This window comes from Lepus europaeus, chromosome 12 (genome assembly GCF_033115175.1).
Source record: "Lepus europaeus isolate LE1 chromosome 12, mLepTim1.pri, whole genome shotgun sequence".
Classification (NCBI taxonomy): domain Eukaryota; kingdom Metazoa; phylum Chordata; class Mammalia; order Lagomorpha; family Leporidae; genus Lepus; species Lepus europaeus.
This window is the reverse complement of record NC_084838.1, coordinates 103,375,802-103,403,303: the sequence shown is the minus strand read 5'-3', so window position 1 is coordinate 103,403,303 and position 27,502 is coordinate 103,375,802. Positions and strand designations below refer to the sequence as shown.

The window sequence follows — 27,502 nt, the reverse complement described above, 5'->3', positions numbered from 1 at the left end:
CCCCTTGCTCTTTGGCCCGTGGGCTTGGCACAGCTGTTTGCAGCTGCCAGTTATGAGGTCTGAGCAGCCCTGGACTGCTGAACCCTTCCAGGGCGATGCATCCCGTCTCGTTCCTATCTCTGCAATCAGCCTGATGTGTATCTTTTGGCCTTTTGTTGTTATTTTTGTTGTAGGATTGTTGAGCTTTCAAATGGCCCCTGACCTGGCACCTGAGAAGGATTGACCACACTCATGAATAGTAATGAAGTCCATCCACTTAGACTCTTCACTACTTTGAGCGAGAACAAGTAAGGACTTGCATCCTTAATTAGCGAGATTGGAATTCATTGTAATAATTGGACTTGGGGTGTGAGTGCAGAGAAATATTAAATTCTAACAGAAGTGCTATTGCAAAAAGATGATCAATTAAAGCTTTAATTGGTGTGCCAGAAGTGATTGTACTAGAAGTGAAACAACTAATGACAATAAAATTATTCTGGAGTCGCTGTTGCCAAGGAAAGCAAAAACCAATGCCAATACCAAAGACTGCACACGGCACATCCTGCCCTTCTTTAGGACTTTCCTAGCGCTGCTGGGCCTTTGTGATTGTGTGTGGGGTCGATAAGGACTGGTGGCCCATATCTAGGGCTGTGGAAGTCTCGGCCTGCCGAAGCTGGTGACGGGGGGTCATAGAAGCTGTCTTCTCCTTGGCTGAGAGCTCTCAGTTCTCCCAGGCCAGCCAGTCTGTGTTCACCCTAGTTGTTGGCCTTGAGAGTCAGTGCAGGGTCACAGGCATCGGAAGAATGCTGCAGCTGACCTTTGTTAAGCCTTTGAGGAAAGATGAGAGAGAGAGAGAGGGAGAGAGAGAGAGAGAGAGAGAGAGAGAGAGAGAGAGAGAGAGAAGGAGAAGAAAACTAAAGCACCCCCTCAAAAAAAAAAAAAAAAAAAAAGGCAAGTGCCATGGTACCTGTGGTGATGAATCATAACGTCTTGGAAGCTGTGATTCTGTTAAATCAGAAGTCGACCAGAGATGAACTTGCTTCCAGTGAGACCACGCAGGAAAGGCACTGGCTCAGCGCAGAACCCGGCGCAGGGTCAATGCTGAACAAAGACAAGCTCAGATGATCATTGTGTTCTTGATTTGGAATGAGTGTCACCCGTTTCCCCCTCCCTGTCTCTTCTTTCCTTTTCTCGTGGACTTCTGCCCTTTCACTCTGATCCCCTGAGGTAGGAAGGTAACCATCATCCATGCTCCTTCCTGAGGACAGATCAAGAAGAGAGTGGGATGGTCACAGTGCAGGAGGCCCTACGCCAGGTTCGGGGTAGCTTTGCTGGGTCAGCACAGCTTTGCACGCTGGCATCTGGCTGGAAGATGGAGGTCATGTTCTGCATTGGCCTGCACTGGGGAATTGCGACGCACCGCCAAAAGTCTTCCCTGGCGTTCAGGAGTGGAGAGTCAGCCTTGGACGCTGCCTCGTAGCATTCTTTAAATGACGGCCTCATACGCCAGGACTTCAGTGCTTGTGTGATCGAGGGAGCTAGTTTTTGGAGAGTCAAAGGCCTTCTGTCAATCAAAGATTGTGATTCAGGCCCAACTAGCATTGCTACCTATATGGGTCTGTTCAACTCACCTTGTAGGTTATTGAGTGCAGGTTTCAAATCTATTTCAATGTAGGTGGCTCCTTGTTTGAAATAAAATCCTTTATATTATTGTCACTTGAACTTGGCATTTCTAATCGCCTCACGGACATTTCCACTTGAATTATCAGCTGTTTACACCTGTTCCCAATTTCCTTAATTGCTACCTGTGCTGTCACCATTATTGAGAGTAGTGGCTAAGAGCGAGGACTTTGGAGACTCACTTTGGGTTTAAAATCCTGTTGTGCAACCTGTTAGGTGTGCAGGCTTGGACAAATTACTTGACTTCTTGGTGCCTTCATAACCTTATCTGTCTAATGTGGATAAAGAGAATGCATCCCTCACCAAGCTCTTGTAGGCACTGAGTTAAATTGGGTAGGCCAATACCTGGCATGTAGTCAGTGATTGTATCTGTTTGGTTTTATCAAGCTGCAAGTAACAGAACGCAGAACAGTTCACAATGATTTAGGTAATGAACATATGTAATTAGGATTCTGGAGGTGATCAGTTCTGGGTTTGGTGCAGCCATTCAGTGGTACAAACCAAAGATCCCATTTCTTTCTATCTTTTCCCTCTGGCCTACTGGCTCAAACAAACCAGGCAGCATGGTAAGTTTTTAAGCTTTTTATTTAGTGAGAGAAAATGCATTGAGGAGTGAGGGCTTTAAGGGAGAAGGAAAAGTCTGGAAATTAAGTTGGGGTCCATCCCCAGCAGAGAGCAGGCCGAGAGCCATGTGGAGGAGCCTGCAGGCCGGAAAGCATGGAGTGGGTGGCCCGAAGGCCACCTGCCCCAAAGGTGCAGGGCAGCAAGGGGACCCAGGGCAGCAAGGAAAATAAGAGCCGCCCCACTGTGTTCCCAAGGGGAGTGGTCGCATAGCCTGATTGGCAGGTGGGCATACAGGTGGGGTCAGGTAGGGGCATGAGATCACACAGGGGCGTGGTCTTCCAGCTCACAGATCTAATTAATTTTATCCTATCTGCCTGCCTACATCATAACTACCTCATGCTGGGAAAAATGCAGCAGCCTTCATTTTCTGTCTCCTCCATCTCTACTTTCTCTGTGCTTTGCTCCAGCTTGGACTATGTTTCTAGTCTCTATCACACCACCGTCCCACTCCACTGTCTACGGTCCTGAGCTTAAACTGCAGTGTACATTAAATCACTTGAGAGGCTTGTTAAAAATCAGATGTCTCTTGAGAATCAGATATCTCTTGAAAAGTTGACGTTAAAAAGATAATATATTTTCAAGGCACTCACAGTATAATGGGCAAAACAAGTAAAATAATTATAATCAAGGGGTATTGTCTAGCCACTCATTTAGCACATTAAGTGTATTGTTTAAGATCAGATGGATTAATAGGCAGTCAGGTTGGCCCCAGTGGAATTTAGGGTGCAAAATGCTTGCTTTCCCCAAAAGTTACCTTTAGCAAGGTTAAAAGTGCCTACTCCATTCCTTAGGAGCTTCCAATCTTATCGAGAGACAAGCAAGGGAGCGATGACTCCATCCTTCTGAGCTCCCAGTTTACTGTAAAACAAGTTAGGTATCCCACCCTTCTGTTGCCTCTTCTGTTTATCAGGAGCAAGCCAGACAGGCAAAAACATTGCAAGTCAGGTGCGTTGATGGGTTTTGTCCCTTTCTTGTAACTGAATATTAAGCTGTTAAGTTTTTTTTCTTCCCCAATTGTGCTTAAAAACCCTGGTACTACCAGCCCCTTTGGGTTTTGCCTGTCTTGGAACCCCTCTCCATGTTGCTCTGGCTGGAGGTCTCTGACTCTAATAAATCTTACTTTTAAATCTTAAAAAAAAAATTCCATTATTAGTTATTTTCCATGTTTGTAAGTTGTATTCCCTTCAGTAGATCAGGCATTCCTTGAAGGCAGAAGTTATATAATACATCACCACAGCTCTCATTAGTTCTAAAACATTCAATAAAATATTACTGAAGGCGTCAGTGGTATTCATACAAAATATTCAGTGGGTGCTTAATGGTAGCTTTGGGATCCGCAAGGAGGGCAGGCCTACACTTCCGGGAATGGAGTCCCTACCCACACTTCCTGGGACGAAAAGTCCTTGTCAAGGTCCTGGCGGGTGCCTAAAGGTCAACCAATGAGGATCAGACCCGCCTCAACCTTTAACCCCCATGCCCTGTATCTATAAAAGGAGCCCTCCCAACCTCAACCTCTGATGCACCACTCCACACACCCCCCCCCCGCCCCGCTCTGTTGGGGCCAGGGAACCTCGCCCGGGAGCGGAATCCCAATAAAAGCTTGTGAATTAATTGATTCATCTGCCTGGGAAGATTTGTTACGCACCGGACACCTTACACTTAATAAATGGCAGATGGATCCAACAAAAACATTGGAAAAACCCCAGAGACATAAGCCTGGGTGAAGAAATAGCTCTATCTAGTAGATTAGGTGTATGGTTTGAAGCAATAGTCTTGGCTGAGAAGTGTTGGCAGTCTAATGATGCGGTGAGATCTTGCATGGTTCAAATGGAAAGATGGGTGTAGCTTTGCCATAGATGCACAACGTCATGGAGTGAAAGGGCATAGGTAGTCAGTAATGGTGTAAGGCCGCCACAAAACACACCAAACACCGGAGTAGGAGGAAAGGTTTATTGTCCGATGGTGGAAGCCCTACGGCAGGGGGAGTGGGCAAGAGCGTAAGAGAGAAAGAGCTGTTTGAGAACAGTTCCTGTTAAACCTTTGCTGGGGGCTGGGCAAGGAAGTAGGAGCAGAATCCCATTAGGGTGGGGGTGGAGCTGGTGGTTGGGCCATGGGGCTTGGGACCGAAGCATAGGGGCCATGGCTTACGATGGTGAGTGAGGCGTAGATGGCGCCACAGATAAAGCTGCCCCATTTAACTAACAGATAGTATTTATGTGGTAGAAGATATCACTCATCAAACAAAGTCATTTTCAAGGCACTCATAATGCTCAATGGAGGTAACATTGTTTTGGGTGAAATGGTGGCAGAGAAAATATTATTATTGTGGTTCTTTGTCTCACATGGAAGAAGAATCTCTAAGCGGATAAGCAGAGAGATTTAAAAGCAGGATTTATTAGAGTCAGAGACCTCCAGCCAAGAGTGGCTTGGAGCAGGGCTCCAAGGGAGGGGAAAAAACCCAAAGGGGCTGGTGGTAGTGGGGTGTTTAAGCACAATTTTGGGAAGAAAAAAAAAAAAAAACAACTCATCAGCTTGACATTCAGTTTCAAGGCTAGGACAAAACCCATCAAAAGACCAAATACCCAATCTTTTATCCTGTCTGGCTTGCTCAGGATAAAACAAAGAGCCATCAGAAGGGTGGGACACCTAATTTGCTTTACAGTAAACTGGGTCTCAGAAGGAATCGCCACTCCCTTGCTATTCTCAGGATAGGATTGGAAGCTTCCAAGGGGTACGAAGGCAGGTGCTTTCGACCTTGCTAAGGACAACCTCGGGGGAAAGCAAGCATTTTGCACCCTAAACCTCCACCAGGATCACCCTGACTGCCCACTAACCCATCTAACTGCCCACAACACTGGCTTCAGTAGCAACCGGTATGGTGCATGAAATACTGGAGGGAAAATGTCATCATTCTTTTGTTCACTTAATTAACCAACAATTAACAGATACTTGCTCTGTGCCAGAGTCTCCAATGATGACTAAGACTCAGTCTCTCAAGGAACTTGGTATCTAAGAGAAACAGAAGCTTGCAAATCAAGCCCAACAAATGATTTCAGATGTGACTGTGGGGTGGCCAGGAATGAAGGGTGTCCTAGGATGCAGGACTTTCAGTGGACTTTCAGTGGACAAGCCAGAATGGGTTGATCACCCTAGGATGTAGTAGAAATATTCCGAGTTAAGGGGCCTGGTTAATCTAGGTTGAAGTCTTGACTGAGAAAATGCCTTAAATGATTGATGCTTGCTCTATGACACCAGAAGCTGTGAGTGTCCCTGGAAGCTGGCCTGCATGGATTCAGAGCAAGCATCCTGCCTACTGTGCTTCACTTGCACGCTGGTCGGGTTAAGTCAACACAAGCTAGGTTTGCAGTAAATATTTGACATAACTGACTTGGAATTTGCAGTGGTCTGGTATACAATTACATTAGGCAAAAATAGAAATAGAAAGAATATATTTGGGGGCTGGTGCTGTGGTGTAGTGGGTAAAGCTGCCAACCTACAGTGCTGGAATCCCATATGGACACCGGTTCTAGTCCCAGCTGCTTCACTTCCAATCCAGCTCGCTGCTATGGCCTGGGAAAGCAGCGGAAGATGGCCCAAGTCCTTGGCCCCTGCACCTGTGTGGGGGACCCAGAAGAAGCTCCTGGCTCCTGACTTCAGATCAGCGAAGCTCTGGCCATCGCAGTCATCTAGGGAGTGAACCAGCGGATGAAAGATCTTTCTCTCTCTCTCTGCCTCTCTATAACTCTGCATTTCAAATAAATAAATAAATCTTTTTAAAAAAGGAAAGTGTATTTAGCAACTTTTGGATCAACCTTTTGTTTTATTAAAATATTAAAAATTTATTTTTGTATTTTAGAGGCAGAGAGAGTGAGAGTGAGAGGAAGAGTAAGAGTAAGAGAAGAGAGATGGATAGCTCTCCTGTACTTTCACTCCCCAAATACCTGCAATGACTGGGGCTGGGCCAGGCTGAAACCAGAAAGCTGGAACTACATTCAAGTTTCTCACATGGGTGACAGGGACCCAACTATTTGATCCATCACCTGCTGCCTCCCAGGGGTCACATAAGCAGGAAGCTGGAACTGGGAGCTGACCGTGACTGCAGCCCAGGCACTCTGACATGGGATCCAGGCATCTTCAGCGGGTATTAGAAGCAATGTCTTTCTTTCTTTCTTTCTTTCTTTCTTTCTTTCTTTCTTTCTTTCTTTCTTTCTTTCTTTCTTTCTTTCTTTCTTTCTTTTTTAAAGATTTATTTATTTATTTGAAAGACAGAGTTACAGAGAGAGGTAGAGACAGACAGGTCTTCCATCTGCTGGTTCACTCCCCAGATGTCTGGAGCTGAGCCGATCCAGAGCTAGGAATCAGGAGCTTCTCCCAGGTCTCCCACGTGGGTACAGGGGCCCAAAGACTTGGGCCATCTTCTACTGCTTTCCCAGGCCATAGCAGAGAGCTGGATTGGAAGTGGCACAGCTGGGACTCGAACCGGCGTCATTATGGGATGCCGGCACTTCAGGACAGGGATTTAACCTGCTGGGCACAGCACCGGCCCTGGAAGCAATGTTTCTACTACTAGGCAAATGCCTGCCCCCTACCCTCTGACTTTTATTGCAGCCAAGAGACTGGTTCCAGTAAGTTGAGTATGAATCGTAGTTTCACCATTTACTAACTAATTGACCTTGGGGAAGAGTTTTATTTTTCTCACTGCAATGTATGGTAAGGTTTACTATAATGATTACATGGGAAAATCAAATATTAGCCATGAGATAGGGATGATGGAGAGCTGCAGCGCCTCGTCCATGGCCATACGACTAATAAAGCACGGAGCTCTTCAGCTGTCCAGCGCAGTCCATGCTCTTAATCACTCTTCTCTGTTGCCTCCTGGCATTGGAACCTGTTGATTCGGCAGGACCTCAGACAGGTCTGCAACGCTGGGTCTTGGATACCGAGGTTCCCAGGATCTAGTATGCCAAGCCCATGGAAGCTGCCTGGGCCTACAGATCTAAGCAGTGTCACATGTCTTCATGATTCTTGGGAAAGAGGTTTAGGACTGACTGAGACTGAATACCTAGTATAGGGCTTCACATTTCAATTGAATCAAAGGAAACAAGGAAGCTGATGTCTTGTTTACACCTGCCTCTGTCTTTGTGATGTCATTCCTAGCGCACATAAAGAAAGAGCCCAAGGAATATACACATGGACTTTTGTTTTTTTCTTCCCTGTCTTTTTTCTTTGGAGGACATTGGACTGGAGAAGAGGAAGTAGACCTCCTAGTTTTTTTCCTCCCAAAGATTTATTTTATTTATTTCAAAAAATTACAGAGAGAGAGAGAGAAAGAGGGAGAAACAGAGAAAAAGTCTTTCATTTGCTGGTTCATTCCCCAGTTGGTTGCAATGGCCAGGGCTGGGCCAGGCCAAAGCCAACAACCAGTAACTTCACCTGAGCCTCACACATGGGTGGCAGGGGCCCAGGCACTTGGGCCATCTTCCACTGCTTTCCCAGATGTGTTAGCAGGGAACTGGATCAGAATGGAGCAGCCGGGACTCGAAGCAGCACCCGTAGGGGATGCTGGGGTCAAAGGCAGTGGCTTTACCTGCTATGCCACAACGCCAGTCCAGACAACACACTTTTTGACTTGGTGTATGTATTTATATTTTCATTTGGTACTCATTGGCCAAATCGTGTCCTTCCCCTGATTTTAAGAAAAAACACCTAGATGACATTATACCCACAGGGACACGTATTTCAGTACTAAAAAAAGAACATAGTATATGGAATACTGAAAGCCTGTACTATAGTTTAATGACTGGCACTAAATAAAAGTACTGCAAAAATGCTCATAGAAGAAAATTGAATTAAAAGTTAAGTTCACTTTGGTGCAAAAAAATTGAACTCCATGCATAGTTTTCTTTTTTCATAATACACATTTCCAAGAAATTTTGAACTGCACTGTAACAACAGGTGTTAAATATGTTTGTGATTCTTGCCACCCAATACCATCTTTCCCATCCATTATCTAATAGGGATTTCAGAGAATCCCTGTGGTGGGGGGATGTGAGTGACAGAGACTCAGAGGGGAATTGGAGGTGGGGAGGAATCATGTCAGACTCACACTGGACGCCCATCACATCGGGTGAGTCCAATTTCCCCTTTACTAAATCTACTCTTGTCACACATGGGTGGGAGAAGGTAGAGACAGGATATAGGAGGCCAGTGAAGAGGGTTTTCTCTAGCTTGAAACACTCAGTCAATCTAAATGTAATTCATGCTCAGAATATTTGATTTATTTGAGAGGCAGAGGAAGAGAGGCGGAGTGACAGGGAGGGAGAGAGAGCTTCCTTTCATTGGTTTTGCTCCCCAGATGTTGCGATGGCCAGAACTCAGCCAATCTGAAGCCAGGAGCCAGGATCTCCACCCAAGTCTCCCAATGTGGGAGGCAGGGACCCAAGTACTGCTTTGCCAGGAGCATTAGCAGGGAGCCAGATCAGAAGCAGAGCAGTGGGGACTTAAACCAGTACTCCAATATATTGGGATACTTTCTCAGAAATCTTAAGGCTTCTCCATTGCCCCCCAAATAACAAGTAAACCCCTTAAAATGCCATTCTATGTGGCTGAAAATACAGGATTTTTTTCTGAGTTCTGGAGGCTGGAAGTGCAGTGTCATGGTTCTGCCTGATTCGCTCTCCTGGCTAGTACATGGTCACCTTCTCGCCGGGTCTGCACACAGCTTTTCCTTTGCAGAGAGAAAGAGAACAGATCTCTGATGTTTCTTATACAGACATGAATCCTATTGTGAGGAGTCAAGTTAATAGGCTGCCAGGGTGATACCCTGGTAGAAAACTGGGGTTGCAAGATGCTTCCTTCCCCCAAACAGGCTGTCTTTAGCAATGTCAAAAACACCTGCCGGCCCACTCCTTGGAAGCTTCCAGTCGTATCATGAGAATGGCAAGGGAGTGGCGATTCCTTCTGAGACCCAGTTTACTGTAGAGCATTAGGTGTCCCCCCCTTCTGATGGCTCTTTGTTTTATCCTGAGCAAGCCAGACAGGATAAATCAGGTCTTTTGATGGGTTTTGTCCTTGCCTAGTAACCCAATGTCAAGCTGATAAGTTTTTTTTTTTTCTTCCCCAAAATTGTACTTAAACACCCCACTACCACCAGCCCGTTTGGGGTTTTGTTCCTCCCTTGGAAGCTCCACTCCATGCCACTATGGCTGGAGGTCTTTGACTCTAATCAATCCTGCTTTTAAATCTCTCTGCTTGTCTGCTTGGAAATTCTTCCATGTGAGACAAAGAACTGAGGTAGTAATATCTTCGCCGCCGCTGTTTCACCCATAACATTTTGATGTGGTGAGTTGGATAGCAAGTCCAATGTGGGGAAAAAAAAAAAGTCCAATGTGACGTGGATCCCACTCAAATTCGACTCCAGACAGCATCGAATCATCCCACCAGTGAGCACGTGGACCGAAAAAGCAATTAAATTAGTGTGGTTGCCGGCCTTAAGATTCAGGAGCAAGGCTTCTGATTTAGACCCGAGCAATCCCCTGGAGCTGAGCCTCCAGCCCAACCCCTCGGTTCTCTGGTGTGGATCCACCCTTCGCTTGGGACTGGGAGAAGGACTCAAGACAGCGGATGGATTCTGGCTGGGGCTACACCCCAGTGCTTCCGGAAGGTCTCTTAGCCAGGCACCAGACTCTGACAGGTGAAATGGTGTTAGGCCGGGGAATGCACTTCCCTGAAGGGAGCAAGTGCCCTGCCTTTTTGGAGTCCTCACAAGCTTAAAGCCCGAGGCTCCACTCTTCATACTTTAGTCTCAGCTCTGGCAATGTTGACTGGTCCAACTCAGCTTCCTTTTGTGGGGATTGGCCCCACACCAAAGCCCATGCATCTGTGTGTTGAATGCACCCACCCCAGTGAACTCCACCAGGTTCTTCTGGCTCCAGCTGTAACAGTTTCCCACCCTCTGCCGCCTGTCCCTATGCAACTCAGCATTCTCTCTCTGTGACAGACTTCTCAAGGTCTGGCACCTACTCAGGCTGTTTTCTCACACAGAACTAGTTCTTGAACTCTACTTAGTGTAGAGTTAATCTTATGTTTTCAAAGTTAACTGAAAATGGACCTTTGTAAAAAATAATAATGGGAATAGGAGAGGGAGGAGGAGGAAGGGTGGGAGTGTGGGTAGGAGGGAGGGTAGGGTGGAAAGAATCACTATTTCCTGAATCTGTATATGTGAAATGCGTGAGATTTGTATACCTTAAATAAAAATTTTAAAGAAAGAAGTATATTTTTATTCTTTTTATTCACTGATCAAGTTTCTCCTCAAGGGGCAATGCTTCCGTGAGCTCTTCCCATACTTATTTTTTTATTGACTCATCTGTGTGTGAAACCTTCCAGTACATTCTATCTGGTTTCATTTGGCCTTGCATTCTGATTACCTAACTAAACATCTGTACTTTTCACCTGACTCCCAGGTTATAAGTTTTTTTTCTTTTCTTTCTTTCTTTTTTTTTTTGACAGGCAGAGTGGACAGTGAGAGAGAGAGACAGAAAGGTTTTCCTTTTCCGTTGGTTCACCTCACAATGGCTGCTGTAGCCAGTGCGCTGCAGCCTGCACACCGTGCTGATCTGAAGCCAGGAGCCAGGTGCCTCCTCCTGGTCTCCCATGGGGTGCAGGGCCCAAGCACTTGGGCCATCCTCCACTGCCCTCCCGGGCCACAGCAGAGAGCTGAACTGGAAGAGGAACAACTGGGACAGAATCCGTCGCCCCGACCGGGACTAGAACCTGGTGTGCCGGCGCCGCAGGCGGAGGATTAGCCTATTGAGCTGTGGCGCTGGCCAGATTATAAGTATTTTGAGATAAGGCTTGTACATATTTGTGTTTTCCATCTTGCTCAGGACATAGTAGGTGCTTTAGTACACATTCACTAAGTAACATTAGTTCCAGGTGAGTGGTAACAACGTAAATGCAAAGAGGCAGATGCAGTGATAGGACTTAATGCTTCTTTGGACCATGGGATTGGGAGAGTGGTAATATTAACTTGAAAGTGTTTCAAGGCAAGAACAGCATTGCCATGAGAGGAGCCAGGAGGCACTACTGCTTGTGGGGAAAGGCACCATCAACGGACAGGAGCAGCCATGGGAATGATAACAGCTACTGAGTGCTTGAATCATGCCAAGTGCTTATCCTATATTGCTCACTTAATAATCTTGTGAGGTGACTTCTATTAGTCTCAATTTATAGGTAATCAAAAGGAGTACTCAGAGAGATTAAGCAAATTGCTCAAGGGAATCATCTTGCAAGCTGCAAAGCGGAGCTTCAAACTCAAGTTTGACTCCAAAACTTGTGTCCTGCCCGGTGACTGAGCAGAGGCCAGTTCCTTGTTGATCTGCAGGACAGAATTTCCTGCACAGAGCTGGCCATTCCCTGTGCAGTCCCTGGAGCGCTGGGAAGCTATCAGAGTGGAGTTCACGATATGCAAGTGAGGCTCCAGCGCAAGCTGTTTGCAGAAGTTCCCGGAGCTTCTAGCCTTGTTCTGAACACCTAGAACCTTGGCCAAAGACAATCGCAGGAAAGCTAGGAGATGTCTCCTCATCTGTTTATTCAGTATAGACAGGGAAGACAAGGTCGCAAAATAGCTTGTCACAGCCAGCCGTAAAAAATGTCTTCATCAATAGCAGCATCGACAATTTCTACTGCCAAGTGGGTGTGGGTCAGACAACTGCTTGAGGGTCCACGGTGGGCAATTGCTCAGATTCTGGTTATTGAAGTGGGCACGTATCCCTAGTAACACAAGAGTTTGGCTTGTGGAAATGTTTCAAGTCTGTCAGTGGTAATACTTAGGGTAGCTTTCTATCCTAGAGAGAAATAACGGACTGACAGGACTTGCAAAACAAGCACATAACTCGCAGAATTCCGTTGGCAGTGTTTACCGGCTCAATACGGTTGTATTTTAAAGTCGTGGAAGGGCATGAACTGGGGCTTATAGGTAGAAGCAGCAATAGAAGGGGTCCAGCAGAAGTGAGGACGAATTTCAGCACACTGCAGTAGATAATGGTGAAAAAGTTGGGGGATACGTCTTTTCCAAAAATGTGGAGGACTGATCTGTTTATGCTGGCAAGTCAAAAGGAGAGCAGACGACTGTGGCGTTCTTTCTGCCGTCATCGAAGGGGTTCACGCTAAATGCCTAGAAGGAGGATTATGGATGAAGACAGGAGAGCAGCAGAACAAAGCGGAAGACACCCATTCTCGGCAAACCTTTAAAGAACAGAATACGTGGAAGGCCATGTTTCCTAGATTAGTGAACTTTTCTTTTAGTTCTGATTTTATGGAAGTTGTGTTCGTGTCATTTTCAGTATGGGACAACATTAACCACTCCTGGCTACTACTTCACTGGAGAATAATTTAACATTCCCCCTTCAATGTGAAATATGAGCTTTCATAAAAATCCTTCCCCACTGTTGTTGCAGCATTTTGATATGCTTTTATAGTTTAATAATTTTTTAATGTTGGATATTAATTCTGATCATAAATGTTCGGCCACACAATACCCGCTGGTGATAATAGTCTGTGTTTACCTTCTCATTTGTATATTTTTTGGGGAGTAATGCATTCTGATAACTCATTAGGATACATGGCTGGAAAATTCTCATTTTAAAGTAGAATGGTTTTAAGCAACATTAAAATTTAATTAGAACTCGTGACTGCATTTCATTACGGGGTTATTCTGTAATTACTCAGTAGGTCCTGGTGTTTACTAATGCAGGAGTGAGGGCACATGGTACTACTACATTATTGCCGCATCACAGGAGAAACAATTGGAAATCGGGGAAGAGATAAAGGCATTGTTTCAAGAGCCGCAGGGGAAAAACAGCCTCAGCCTACAACCCTCACTTTCCTTTAATCACCTTTTTCCACGTCCATTTAGGGCAACACATAGCATGTAGATTACCCCTCCTGAAGGTTAAATTGTCTCCACAAAGCCTCCAGCTGCAATTTTCATAGTTTGCATCAAACCTTTTTCTCCGCGAGGGTAGGAGTGAGGTGGAGCCTGTTAGAGATAGTTCTAACTTACTCGGATACATTATATGTGGGGAGAAGATAAACCCGCAAATCACTGCCATGAAGCGAGGTTTCTAAGAAACTTTTGAAATAGCTAAGTTTGATTCCCCTTTCATTAGGATACAGAGATTGCATCCTGATGAGAGAACATCATGTAAGAGAGGTGCATCTTGTCCATCATGGCAGGGACGTGCGAGTTGTAATTTTCCTATAGGAATGCATCAAAATTCTTAATTCCTTTGCAAGTTTTCCTGTATGCAGACCTCATGTTGTTGACTGTTAATCTGACTCCTTGCACCCATTCCTCATTATGCCCAAGACTACATTCCAAGTGAATGATGCAACCATCTTGATAATTTAGGTGAAAATTAGTTTAACTAAGACCTACAGATAGCAGCTGTGATTGTGTGTGTGTGTGTGTGTGTTTAGTTAATGTAGGAGGGAATTGAGGTGCGGGAAAGAGGTAACATCTTTGAAATAGATTACCTTGATAGATAAAGAACCTGAGCTCTCCTCTTCATATGCACTTTTGCAACAGAGGGATGACCATAGGCATTCCCGCTTTGTTCCTGATTTTAGTGGGGGCAAGCATTTAGGTTTTCACCCTCAAATGCAGTGTCAGCTGTCAATGTTCTGTAGGTGCCTGTACTAGTTTCCTAGGGCTGCCTTGACAAAGTACTGCAGACCGGGTGGCTTCCATATCAATAATTTATCTTTCACAGTTCTGGAACCTGAAGCCCACGATTGAGGGGTGGGCAATCCTGCTTCTCCTGAGGCTTCTCTTCTCTGTGTCCTTTACCCGATCTTGTCCAAACTTCCTTGCCTTATAAAAGAGACAGACTGAATTAGGGCCCACCACAACATACACTTTCATTTTAATCTAATCATTTTTAAAAAATTTGACAGATAGAGTTAGACAGTGAGAGGGAGACAGACAGAAAGAAAGGTCTTCCTTCCATTGGTTCACCCCCCCAATGGCCGCTGCGGCTGGCGCACCATGCTGATCCGAAGGCCGGAGCCAGGCGTTTCTTCCTGGTCTCCCATGTGGGTACAGGGCCATCCTCCACAGCCTTCCTGGGCCACACAGAGAGCTGGCCTGGAAGAGGGGCAACCGGGACAGAATCCGGCGCCCTGACCAGGACTAGAACCCAGGGTGCCTGCACCGCAGGTGGAAGATTAGCCTAGTGAGCCACAGCCCAGGCCCCAATTTAATCATTTCTTTAAAGGCCCTATGTACATTTTGGTGGGAAGTTGGAGACACAATTTAACCACTTCAACAACACTTAAAAAAAACCCCTCAGATTAAGGAAATTCCATTCTATTTCATTTTGCTGAGAGTTTTTTACCATGAATGAATGTTGAATTTTGTCAAGAGATTTTTTTGTGCATAAATTGATAATATGTATTTTTTCTTTAGACTGTCATAATGATGAAATGTATCAATTGACTTTTGCCCTTTAAACCAGTATATATACTTTTTCATACATGGCTGGATTTAACTTACTAATATTTTTGTTGAGTATTTTTGCAAAAATATTCATAAGGTATATTGTTCTCTTTTCTTGCCAAGTTTTTGCCTGACTTTATTTTCAGGGTAACGTTAACCTCATAAAATGAGTTGATAAATATTCCCTTCTCTTATTTTCCGGAAAAGAGTCTATAGATTTTGTATTATTTCTTCTTTAATTATTTTGGTAGAATTCATCAGTGAGTCCCTCTGAGCTTAGAGATTTATTTTTCAGAAGATTTTCAACCATGAATTCCATTTATTTACAGGTTATCTATTTCACCTTGAATGCATTTTGATAGGGTGTGGTTTTTGCAAAAATATTCTATTCATATAAGTTATTGAATTTATGTGTGTACTCTGTAACATCCACTTATTTTTTTATTTTATTTTTTAAATTTTTTTGACAGGCAGAGTGGATAGTGAGAGAGAGAGACAGAGAGAAAGGTCTTCCTTTTTGCCGTTGGTTCACCCTCCAATGGCCGCTGCGGCTGGCACATCTCGCTGATCCGAAGCCAGGAGCCAGGTGCTTCTCCTGGTCTCCCATGCGGGTGCAGGGCCCAAGGACTTGGGCCATCCTCCATTGCCTTCCCGGGCCCTAGCAGAGAGCTGGCCTGGAAGAGGGGCAACCGGGATGGAATCTGGTGCCCCAACTGGGACTAGAACCCGGTGTGCCGGCGCCGCAAGGTGGAGGATTAGCCTGTTAAGCCACGGCACCAGCCGTAACATCCACTTATTAGCCTTTTGATTTCTACAGAGTCTTTAGTAATATCTCCCTTTTCATTCTTGATATTGGTAATTTGTGAATTCTTTGCTGTTTTCTTGCCAGTCTTGTTAGAGGCTGATCCTTTTTTTTTTTTTTTCTTTGCTGATCCATTTTTATTAATCTTTGTTAGACTTGTTGGAGACTTATCAATTTTATTGATTTTTTAAAAAAATACCTCATTGTTTCATTGATTTTCCCCATTGTTTTTCTGCTTTCAATTTCACTGATTGCTGCTTTTATCTTTATGATCTCCTTTTTGCTTGCACTGATTTATTTTGTTTCAGACAGAAGCTTAGATTATTAATTTGAGAACTTTTCTAATATGAGCATGTAATGCTTTTAATTTTCCTAGCTATAGTGCTTTGAGTTTATCCCACATTTTTTTTCTGTTAAGAAATATTTTCTAATTTCTCTTGATAAATCCTCTTTGACCATGGATTATTATAAGTACACTGCTTAATTTCCAACTGTTTGTAGACTTTCTTGTTATCTTTCTACTATTGACTTCCAGCTTAATTCTATTATAAGGGAATGTACTGTGCAAGATTCAATTCTTTGAGATTTATTAAAGTTTATTTTATGACCCAGAACATACTCTGTCTTGATGAATAAATATTTGAAAGGAATGTACAATCTGTTGTTGGGTGGAATGTTCTATAAATGTCAATTAGATTTAGTTGGTTGAGGGTGCAGTGTTCAGTTCTATATCCTTTTTCCTTTCTTTCTTCCTTCCTTTCTTTCTTTCTTTCTTTCTTTCTTTCTTTCTTTCTTTCTTTCTTTCTTTCTTTCTTTCTTTCTTTCTTTCTTTCTTTCTTTTTGACAGGCAGAGTTAGACAGTGAGAGAGAGAGACAGAGAGAAAGGTCTTCCTTCCGTTGGTTCACCCCCCAAATGGCTGCTACGGCCAGCACTGTGCCGATCTGAAGCCAGGAGCTAGGTGCTTCCTCCTGGTCTCCCATGCGGGTGCAGGGCCCAAGCACTTGGGCCATCCTCCACTGCCCTCCCGGGCCACAGCAGAGAGCTGGACTGGAAGAGGAGCAACCGGGACAGAATCCGTTGCCCTGACTGGGACTAGAACCCAGGGTGCAGGCACCACAGGTGGAGGATTAGCCTAGTGAGCTGCGGCGCTGGCCCCTTTTTCATTTCTTGTCTACTAGTTCTTTTGATTAATGAGAGAGGAGTAGTCTCCAACTTTCCTTTTGGTTGTATCTATTTCTCCTTTCTGTTTTTAGTTCATTAAGCTTTATTTGTAGATGGATACACATTTAGGATTATTTATTATATATTTTTGGTGAGTTGACTCTTCTATCACTTGAATTCTCTCTTTATCTTTTGTAATTTGAAGTTTATTTTGATATTAATATAGCCACATCAGGTTTCTTTTGATTAGTATTTGCATGATATTTCCTTATATTATTCTAATCTACTTGTATCATTATATTTAGATGAATTTCTTATAGGTGACATATCATCTCATTTTTTTTAAAGATCTATTTATCTATTTGAAAGTCAGAGTTACACAGAGAGAGAAGGAGAGGCAGAGGCAGAGGCAGAGGCAGAGAGAGAGAGAGAGAGAGAGAGAGAGTCTTCCATCCACTGGTTCACTCCTCAGATGGCCATAACGGTTGGAGCTGCACTGATCCGAAGCCAGGGGCCAGGAGCCAGGAGATTCTTCCGGGTCTCCCACGTGGGTGCAAGGGCCCCAGCACTTGCGCCATCTTCCACTGCTTTCCGAAGCCATAGCAGAGAGCTGAATCTGAAGTGGAGAAGCCGGGACTTGAACCAGCTCCCATATGGGATGCCAGCATTGCAGGTGGCAGCCTTACCTGCCATGCAACAGCGCCAGCCCCTCATATTTTATTTATCTCTAAATTCATTTTTTAAAGATTTATTTATTTGACAGAGTTACAGAGAGAGAGAGCTGGGGGGGGTATTTATTTATTTATTTTTGACAGGCAGAGTGGACAGTGAGAGAGAGAGAGACAGAGAGAAAGGTCTTCCTTTTTCCATTGGTTCACCCCTCAATGGCCGCTGCGGCCGGCGCACCATGCCGATCTGAAGGCAGGAGCCAGGTGCTTCTCCTGGTCTCCCATGTGGGTGCAGGGCCCAAGGACTTGGGCCATCCTCCACTGCACTCCTGGGCCACAGCAGAGAGCTGGACTGGAAGAGGAACAACCAGGACAGAACCTGGCGCCCTAACCAGGACTAGAACCCGGGGTGCCAGCGCCGCAGACAGAGGATTAGCCTAGTGAGCCGCGGCGCCGGCCAAGAGAGAGGTAATTAATTTTATTTTTAATTGTATTTAGATAATTTAAAATTTTAAAAAGTTTCTTTTTTCATTTACTTTAACAGCAGAGAGAGAGAGAGAGAGAGAGAGAGAGAGAGAGAGAAACATCCCAGCCACTGTTCACTTCCCAAACGCCTGGGGCAGCTAGAGCTAAGTCTAGGCCGAAGCTGGGAGCCAGGAACTCCATCCAGGCTTGCACATGGGTGGCAGGGACTGAGCCACCAGCTCTGCCTCCTATGGTCTGCACTGCCCGGAGGCTGGAACTGAGGGTGGAGCGAGGACTCGAACCTACGCACTACAACATGGGATGCAGGTGTCATAACCCCAGGCCACATGCCTGCACCAGGACATTTACGTTTACTTATTGACATGTTTGGATTTGGGCCCAGTATCTTATTATTTGTGTTCTGTTTCTCCCCTCTGATATGTTTAGTCTTATATTCCCTTTCAGCTTCTTTCTTTTTGGGGTTATTTGAACAAATTCTAGTATTCTATTTATCTATTGTGTCTTTGACTATGTTCTCTGCATTTCTTTTTAGTGATTGCCTTAGGGATAATAATACATGTACATAGCTTGTTACATTCTACTTAGAATAAATATTTTCCCACTTCAGATGTGTGTAGTAAGCAATTAACTCAGCAGGCTTGAAGTGTCCATGCCCTGCACATTAAAAAAAGGGGGTGGGGGCCCTTTGACTAGCTTCTTGGAGACAACCTCTAAATCCTTGGAATATTTTGTTTAATAAAGCTGTTTGGTATAACTGGGGCCTTGGACCTTGCCAGATAGTCTATGCTGACAGTGTAATTTATGGTGGAGGTTTGTGCCTACATTAATCAGTTTGACCCGTGGAGGGACTGACCTGAATCTTAGGCAAGTCTTGCTGGTTGACAATACTCCATACATGTCACATCTCACTGCTGGGAGGATTCAGAGGACAAGTAAAAGCTTGTCTCAGATGTGTCCTGCAGTCTGCCCACGCTCACTGCAGCTATAATCCTTTCACTCTGATGAGTAATAACCTGGAGTATAACAGCTTTTCTTATTTTTAAAATGTATTTGTTTGAGAAGAGAGAGGGAGAGAGAGAGAGAGAGTTTATTCCCAAAATGCCCACAACAACTGGGGTGGGGCTGAAGCTGAAGCTGAAGCCAGGAGCCTGGAACTCAATCCATCCTCCCACGTAGGGCAGGCACCCACTTGATCCCGCACCTGCTGCCTCCAGGGTGTGCATCAGCAGGAAGCTGGACTCAGGAGCTGGACTTGAACTCAGCTACTCCAGGGTGGGATGTGGAAGGCTTAACCACCAGGCTGAAAACCTGTCCCACGTAACAGCTTTTCTGAATCCTGGGATTTTTTTTCCTAGCAAATCATTGAACCCAAATGTGATCTTGGAGACCCTTGGCTCGAAGTAAATGGTGTACGTCAGTTTATACTCTCACTCTATGTTGTAATTGTCTTATGTAACACATTTACACAATGAAAACTCCATCAAATATTCTTATAATTTTGGTTTTTAGCTGTCACACTTTTTTAAAAAAGATTTATTTATTTATTTGAAAGTCAGAGTTAGAGAGAGAGAGAGAGAGAGAGAGTCTTCCATCCGATGGTTCACTCCCCAGATGACCACACTGGCCGGAGCTGTGCCAATCCGAAGCTAGGAGCTTCCTCCAGGTCTCCCACATGAGTGCAAGGGCCCCAGGACTTGGACCATCTTCTACTGTTTTCCTAGGCCATAGCAGAGAGCTGGATCAGAAGTGGAGCAGCCAGAACTCCAACCGGTGCCCATATGGGGTGCCGGCACTGCAGGTAGCTGCTTTACTTGCTATACCACAGCGCCGGTCCCTGATGTCACACATTTTAAAGAACTCAAGAGAACTGTTACTACATTTATCTAGGTAGCATTTCTGTGGCTCTTTCTTCATTATTTTCCATCTGCTGGTTTAGTCCTCAAATGTCTGCAACAGCCAGGGCTGGGCCAGGTCAAAGCCAGGAGCTGGGAGCCCCGTCTGGTTTCCACTGTTGGTGGAAGAGACCCACACTGGCTGCCTGCCTGAGTGTGCATTAGCAGGGAGTTGAATTGGAAGGGAGGGAGTCAGGACTTGAACCCAGCGCTCCAGCGTGGTAAATGAGCATCCCAATCCTTGACTTAGCTGCTATGCCAAAAGCCTGTCCTGTTTTTCTTTATTTCCGATGCTCCAGATTGCTTTCTGGTATCATTTCCCTTCTGCCTGAAGAATTTTCAGCCACTCTTTCAGTGTAGGTCTGCTTGTAATGAATGATAGTGTCCCCTACCTGATAGCCCTTTTTCAAAAACTGTAATTTCTGAAGGATGTTTTCACCAGATACATCATTCTGTGTGGACAGTTCTTTTCTTTCAGCATTTAAAAAAAAAGTTATTTCATTTCTTCTGGCCTCCATGGTTTACTGTGAGAAATCCACAAGCATTGGAATCTGCAATCATTTGAATATAAGTAATGCACTCTTTTCCTCTGTCTTTCATTTTTAACATTTTCATTCAATGTATTTGGGCATGATTTGAGGCTTACTCGTTCTTGAATTTGTCAATTTATATATTATGTTTTTTTGCCCAATGAGGGAGGTTGTTAGCTGCTGTTTCTCTCAGTGTTTTCTCAGCCCCACATTCTTTTCCCTTTCTTTTCCTTCTTAGACTCATGTGACACAATATTGGACTTTTGGGGCTGGCACTGTGGCACAGTGGGTTAATGCCTTGTCTGCAGTGCTGGCATCCCATATGGGCGCCAGTTAGATACCAGGCTACTCAACTTCCAATCCAGCTCTCTGCTGTGGCCTGGGAAAGCAGTAGAAGATGGCCCAAGTCCTTGGGCCCCTGCACCCACGTGGGAGACCCGGAAGAAGCTCCTGGCTCCTGGCTTTGGATCAGCACAGCTCCGGACGTTGCAGCCAATTGGGGAGTGAAGCAGCAGATGGAAGACCTCTCTCTCTCTCTCTCTCTCTCTCTCTCTCTCTCTCTCCCTGCCTCTCCTCTCTGTGTAACTTTGACTTTCAAATAAAGAAAGAAATCTTTAAAAAAAAATGTTAGACTTTTTGGTATTTCCCATGGTCTCCAAAGGCTCTATTCAATTATATTTTTAGTCATTTCCAGATTATCCAAATCAGAAAATTTTTTACTGATATATCTTCTAGTTCATCAGCTCTCTCCTTTGCCATTTTGATTTTTAAATTTTATGTTGTTTTGATTGTTTAAAGAAATAAAAAATGAGACAAAAATTTATATTTATCTGCACACACAGAAATAGCATTACTGATTACTCACAGTAGATTTGTTGATTTGTTTCTGCCTGGTGTCTATTTTCTTTTTTTTTTTTTCATTTATATAAGGTGAACAAATATGTATTTCATGACATTTTCATTTTGCTATTAAACCCATTGGGGGCATAAAAATTTTTTAGTTATTCTGTATTATTTTAAAAGATTTATTTATTTATTTATTGGAAAGTCAGAGTCACACAGAGAGAGAGAGAGAGAGAGAGAGAGAGAGGGCTTCCATTCTCTGCTTCACTCCCCAATTGGCTGCAACGTCTGGAGCTGCGCCGATCTGAAGCCAGGAGCCAGGAGCTTCCTCTGGGTCTTCCACACGGGTTCAGGGGCCCAAGGACTTGGGCTATCTTCCACTGCTTTCCCAGGCCACAGCAGAGAGCTGGATCGGAAGTGGAGCAGCCAGGTCTTGAACTGGCGCCCATATGGGATGCCGGCACCGCAGGCCAGGGCATTAACGCACTCTGCCACAGCGCTGGCCCTTATTCTGTTTTTTAGTTCTGAAATTTCCACATGCTTCCTCTTTTTATTTTCTGCTTCTTTGCTAAGATTTCCAACTTTCCATTTGCTTGAGAGTTCGCCTTGCCTCTTGGAGCACTGTAATAACAGCTCCTTTAAAGTCTCTCAGATAATCCCAACATCTGCTCTCATGACACAGTGTCTTTATGTTATTTTCATGTGAGTTGACATTTTCTTGGTTCCGTGTATCCATTTTCTTGATTGTGTGTCGATTAATTTTGGATTTTATTCGGAAAATGGTCTATCTTGCAAGACGAGGCTCTCGATTGTGTTTAAATTGTAAGGAGAGAACGGGTGCTTTTGTTTTAGAAGGCAGTTGACCCAGTTGGATTCAGGCAAGTTCTGACTTGCCTTCTGTGATTCGTGGTTTCCTGTTTTCAGAGGCTTTGAAGTTCTATTTGGATCTGCCTCGTGTGTGCACCATTGTTGGACCTGAGCGAGTGCGAACAGAGGAGCTCCACACATTGATAAAATTTGACGATGCTTTATTGCTGGTGGTGGAGAGCTGGCTCATGCCTTAAAGAACTCTCCGCTCTGAAGCCCAAAGCAACAGGGTTTATAAAGGCAAAAATCACAAGGACTGGAGCAGGAATACATGGTAGCTAGGATCAGGGAGGAATACATGGTTACTGGGGTCGAGCTAACCTAAAACCTATGGGAAACTAATATCAACTGTAATCTTAACAATACCAGTTATATCTTAACAATTTCAGTTGTAATCTTGACATTAATCCAGATATTGGCTTAAATCATATGTGGGACATAGACAAATTAGATTTTTATCATTAACCCAGGTGCAGCCTATCCGCCTCCAAGCTCGAGCGATCATGCAGGGGGTTTCTATGCTCTGCCAAGTGTGATGCAGGTTACTCAGTGTGATGGAGTGGACTGCTATAGTCCGAGTGTTTTAGATCATAGTTTCAGACCAGAGTCTCAAGGTGGCGGGGGAGGGGTACCTTCCCAGGATGGAGTCTCAGGTGCTCCAAAATGGAGTCCCTACTGTCAAGGTGTTACTTCACCATCCATTGGCAGGTTTGGGACTGAAGCAGTGGGCTATTCTGTAGTGTAGTTCTCAAAAATCCATGATTGCTAAATGTGTAGTTTGAGGGCGAGTCAGGAGCTCATAAACAACTTTATGGGGTCACTTTCCTGGGCTCCTTCCTTTCTGTGATGTCTCTGGTCTTTCCAGTTTCCTGTCCCATTTTTGTCTTTTCTGCCAGAAAATTGGGCTATAAGTACCATAGCCTATGACCTAATTCTTGTAAGTTTACACGTATCTGGGGCCAAACGGCAAGGGGAAAAGGAGAGACAAAAATCAAAAGGTGTTTTCCTGTCCTCTTGGGACCGCAGCTTCTTTGAATGGAGAAGAAAGTTCTCAGTGCCTGGGAACCCTGCTTACCACTCCCTGGCTGCTGCCTGCACCGCTACCACCATCACCCCTGCCACCAGGGAGGGGTTGCCTGCAGCCTGGGACATGATAGAGGGGAAATCTCTCTGTCTCTCTCTCTCCGGAGTCTCTGTTGCATTTCTCAAGCCAAAACTAGAGAGCTGCTCCTGGGCTTGTCTTTATTCATTCCTGGGGTTGTATTTACTCACTTCTGCATTTTGGCCTGCCTGTGTCATCCTAATAGGTACTCCTGGAAAAACAGGAACTCACCTATTGTCCCCCTATGGGTCTTTCAAACTCAGATCTTCTTTCCCAGCCTTGCTGCTATTGTTTACTTTCCAGAGTCCTCAAATAGTTGCTCCATGCATTCTTTTCAGATTTAATATATCAATTCAATGGATGAGACAGGGCAGAGTGGTCTTCCTCAATATTTCTTTGAATTGGAACTACTGCATATAACTCTTGAATTTGATCTATGAGGAACCAGAGCATCTAATTTACTATTGTAGCATTCTTGGTTGTAAATGTATAAAATATTTATGATCTATTGTTCCAAGGGTAATGAAAGCCTGGAGTGTTGCAGAAGAGACTCAGAAAGGAGGCAATGTTTACATCTCCTGCTAAGTTTGCACTCCTACAATACCTGCCAATGGTGGCTTTCATGAGCAGTATTGTGAATCTGGGGTCACCGGGGAATTGGCCAAATACATCATTGGGAGCCCAGTTTTTCCTTTGCCGGCCCCAATGGCCCTGTGACATTTCTTCATAAAGAAAGGTTGCTGCATCTCTATTGGAGGGATGAGTAAGTCAGGGCCAATCAAATATGCCAACTATGATTAGAGTGCTGTGTTGAGAGGATTGTCATGTCTAAGTTCAGGAGGAAATCGTGCTGCGTTCTATTAGTGATGTCTGTTATGGTCTGCATGAAGCTCAGTGACAAGCCTCTTGTATCAAAATTTCACTGCAAAAAGGTCTTTTATTATCAGGTACAGTTTTTGTATCAACTTAAGGTAATTTGCTTCCTTTGCCTCCCATCCTTTCTATTACCCTTCTACTTTCATTGTGGGACTAAGGTTTTATCATCTGTTAAAGGAATTTCTAGGGGCTGGTGTTGTGTGTGGCACAACAGGTTAGGCCACTGCCTGCGATGCCAGTATCCCAAATGAGCACTGGTTCAAGTCCCAGCTGTTCCACTTTTGATCCAGCTTCCTGCTTACGTGCCTTAGAAAGCAGCAAAAGATGGCCCGAATGCTTGGACCCCTGCCACCCACATGGGACACCTGGATGGAGTTCTGGGCTCCTGACTCCAGCTTCAGCCATTGTGGCTGTTAAGGGAGTGAACCAGCAGATGGAAGATTGGTTCTCTCTCTCTCTTTGTAATTCTGCCTCTCAAATAAATAATCATTTAAAAAAAATAAATTTCTGGGAGCAGTGAGCAGATGCAGGAAACGCTGGGGAGAAAAAAATTAGTAGGTGCTGGTAGGCAGTCTTTCCTGGAATCCCGTTGTTCTTTCTTGTACATGTAGTAAGGCCGATCATAACCATCTGTGTGCAATGACACGGGAGCTTTCCTGGGTTGGAAGAGTGGATGGATAGGGCATGCGAAATGATGCCGGCCACTAGGCAGACTTTCCTGGCAGGGTCAGCTATTGCTGTCCCTCTCTTCCTTTCTCCAAGAGGCTCCCCCCTGAAAAGCACTGACTACATACAAATACAACTCAAGGCACCCTTAGACTCTGTGTAGGCAGGGGAAAAGCATCTGAGTGGGAAGAAGCCAACTAGCCTGGACATGCCTGAGCTGGTTCGGAAGAGTGGTCAGAGCTGTGGGTTTTGGAATGACATTCACTTGGCTTTGAATCCTGGCTTCACAACTCACCAGTGGTGACACTAAAGGTAAGTTGTTACTTCTTTTTTTTTTTTTTTTTTTTTGACAGGCAGAGTGGATAGTGAGAGAGAGACAGAGAGAAAGGTCTTCCTTTTTACCGTTGGTTCACCCTCCAATGGCCGCTGCGGCCGGCGCATCTCGCTGATCCGAAGCCAGGAGCCAGGTGCTTCTCCTGGTCTCCCATGCGGGTGCAGGGCCCAAGGACTTGGGCCATCCTCCACTGCTTTCCCGGGCCATAGCAGAGAGCTGGCCTGGAAGAGGGGCAACCGGGATAGAATCCGGTGCCCCAACCGGGACTAGAACCCGGTGTGCCGGCACCGCAAGATGGAGGATTAGCCTGTTAAGCCACAGTGCCGGCTTAAGTTGTTACTTCTTTAAGCCTCGGTTTCTTCATCTGTAAAGCAGGTGGTTGTGGAGACCAACTGACACAATCTAACGGAGGAGATGCCTGGCACATGCAGCAGGTGCTTGGCAAATGTCAGTCCTTTAGACTTAACATTGTATCGGGAGTGTCAGTCACTACTCACTTTGGTTCTTCTGTCTAGTGGGGTTTCATAGGCTTGAAGTCCTGACCTTTCTTGGGTGGGTGAACGAGTCATTATGTTTTTCACATGAACTAATTAGTCCTTCGAGTCAAATGTTGTCAGGGCTAATGACAATCTACTTTTTATTTTTATTTTTTTTGGCAATTGCCGTGAAATGTAGAACAACTGTGAATTGTATCTTTCTCTGAAACAAAAAATTCACAGAAGCAAGTGCTAATATTTCAAGAAAATCCTCGGAGGGACTTTAATTGACACATATAAATGCTGTAGTTCTATTTGCATGTCAGTAGGCATTCTGAACGTTTCCTTTTAAATGGGCTCTAGTTCCCTCTTGTAAGACTAAAAATCAATGTCTTCTTTTTAGCAAAATGGGTGCCTACCAGGGTTCATGGTTGAGAGACATGGTGTAGCTGTTCTTTTATTTCTCGGTGTGGAAATAGCCTTACCAGAGCAGGGCAGCAGTGAACAATAGAAATATATTTCTAAAATGTACTTCTGCCAAGGATTGATCAGTGGTTTAATAAAGATTGATACCAGCATGACATTCTCTCCACAAACGCACAAGGCCACACAGAACATTCTTCCCCATTGAGAAGCGCAGTCAGTCTTCTATCTCTGATTTCTCTTGGAGAACACCGTGACCTTGTTAAGATGCCTGGTAGGGATGGGCTTGCTTTCTTTCCCAGATCGAGTTAGAACAGTTCTCTGAAAAAGCCTCTAGAACTCGAGTTTCAGGAGGTGGAATTCTCATCTGGAATTTATATCCAAAGCAATTCTTGGACAGATGTTTGGAACGTACTCATGGGCTCCTGAGAAGGGGACCCACGGTATGGACAATGGAAGTTATTGAGGTCCACTATAGTTTGGATGCAGTTTGAGTGTGAGCTCCATGGTTGCAGGATTTGAAATGTAATTCCCATTGTGAGGTTAGGAAGGGGGTGGAACTTTAATCTGACTGTGGTGTTTAAAGCTGGGGTTTCTGTGGAGTGCTTAGGATGAGATAATGTCATTAGGATGGAGCTCCCTCGATTGAGTCCTGGTGACTGTAGAAGGAGAGGGAGAGACCAGAAGAGACACAGGCACACGTGTGCTTCCTGACTCTTGCCATGTGACACTAGGTGTGACTCTGCCAGCAAGAAGACCATCCTTCTCCATTGTCTACTGGGGGGATGCTCAACTTTTTTTTTTTTTTTTAAAGATTTTTGTATTTATCTGAAAGGCAGAGTTACAGAGAGAGAGGAGAGATAGAGAGAATGGGAGATCTTCCATCTGCTGGTTCACTCTCCAAATGGCTGCAATGGCCAGGGCTGGGCCAGGCTGAAAGCAGGAGCCTGGAGCTCCATCCAGGTTTCCCTTTTGGGTTGCAAGGGCCAGAGTATCTGGGCTATCTTAGGCTCTTGCCCAGGTGCATCAGCCAGGAACTGGATGGGAAGTAGAGCAGCCAGGACTAGAACTGGTACTCAAATGGGATGCTGGCTTATCCTACTGCACCTGAGCTACTCAGTCTTGAACTTGAACCTCCAGAACTGTGAGCCCAAAGAGATCTGCTTCGCTACAGTGTGCCCAGTGTGTAGCATTCTGTTCCTGGCAACAGCAAGTGGACCAGTCCAAGGAGGTCCATGTTCACGTCTGACTGCAGGTCTGCTATGGTCGATGGCAGGAGGTACTTGCACAGGAGTTCACCTGGAGCCATGTTCTTTTCATTCAGTGTCGGTTTACATGTTTTCTCCCTGCCTTGTAGTTAGGTTTGGTCCCATGCCTGAACTTTATTCAAAGCTGGCATGTGCTCCCCAGGTTGGTCTGTAAAGCCTCCTACGCGTTACCCTCTGGCTGGCCCCGGCAGCCTTGGAAGCCACGAGCTGTAGATGGCAATGCTCTCATCAGCAGGGCTTCCCGGAGTGACTGTAGCACTAACCTGTTCTTCGTTCAGTGCTGTTTCATGAACAAGAACTAAAGTTCTATTGAGTGTGAGTCTCTCTC

The 27,502-nt window shown here is 44.9% G+C and overlaps 1 protein-coding gene across 6 annotated transcripts in view; it reads left to right on the top strand.

Moving 5' to 3' along the window:
- Positions 1-27,502, top strand: part of RMI1 (RecQ mediated genome instability 1) — a 147,392-nt gene that overhangs the window by 49,801 nt on the left and 70,089 nt on the right. For 3 of the 6 annotated variants that reach the window (XR_009867692.1, XR_009867695.1, XR_009867698.1), the window contains one exon: positions 174-2,484. The exons of 1 other annotated variant lie outside the window; for it this stretch is intronic. The gene's annotated coding sequence lies outside the window, so the exon portion shown is untranslated. Of the gene's footprint in view, positions 1-173; positions 2,485-20,557; positions 20,621-27,502 lie in introns of those variants that run through there. 2 more of the 6 variants (XR_009867694.1, XR_009867693.1) reach the window with 2 other exon arrangements.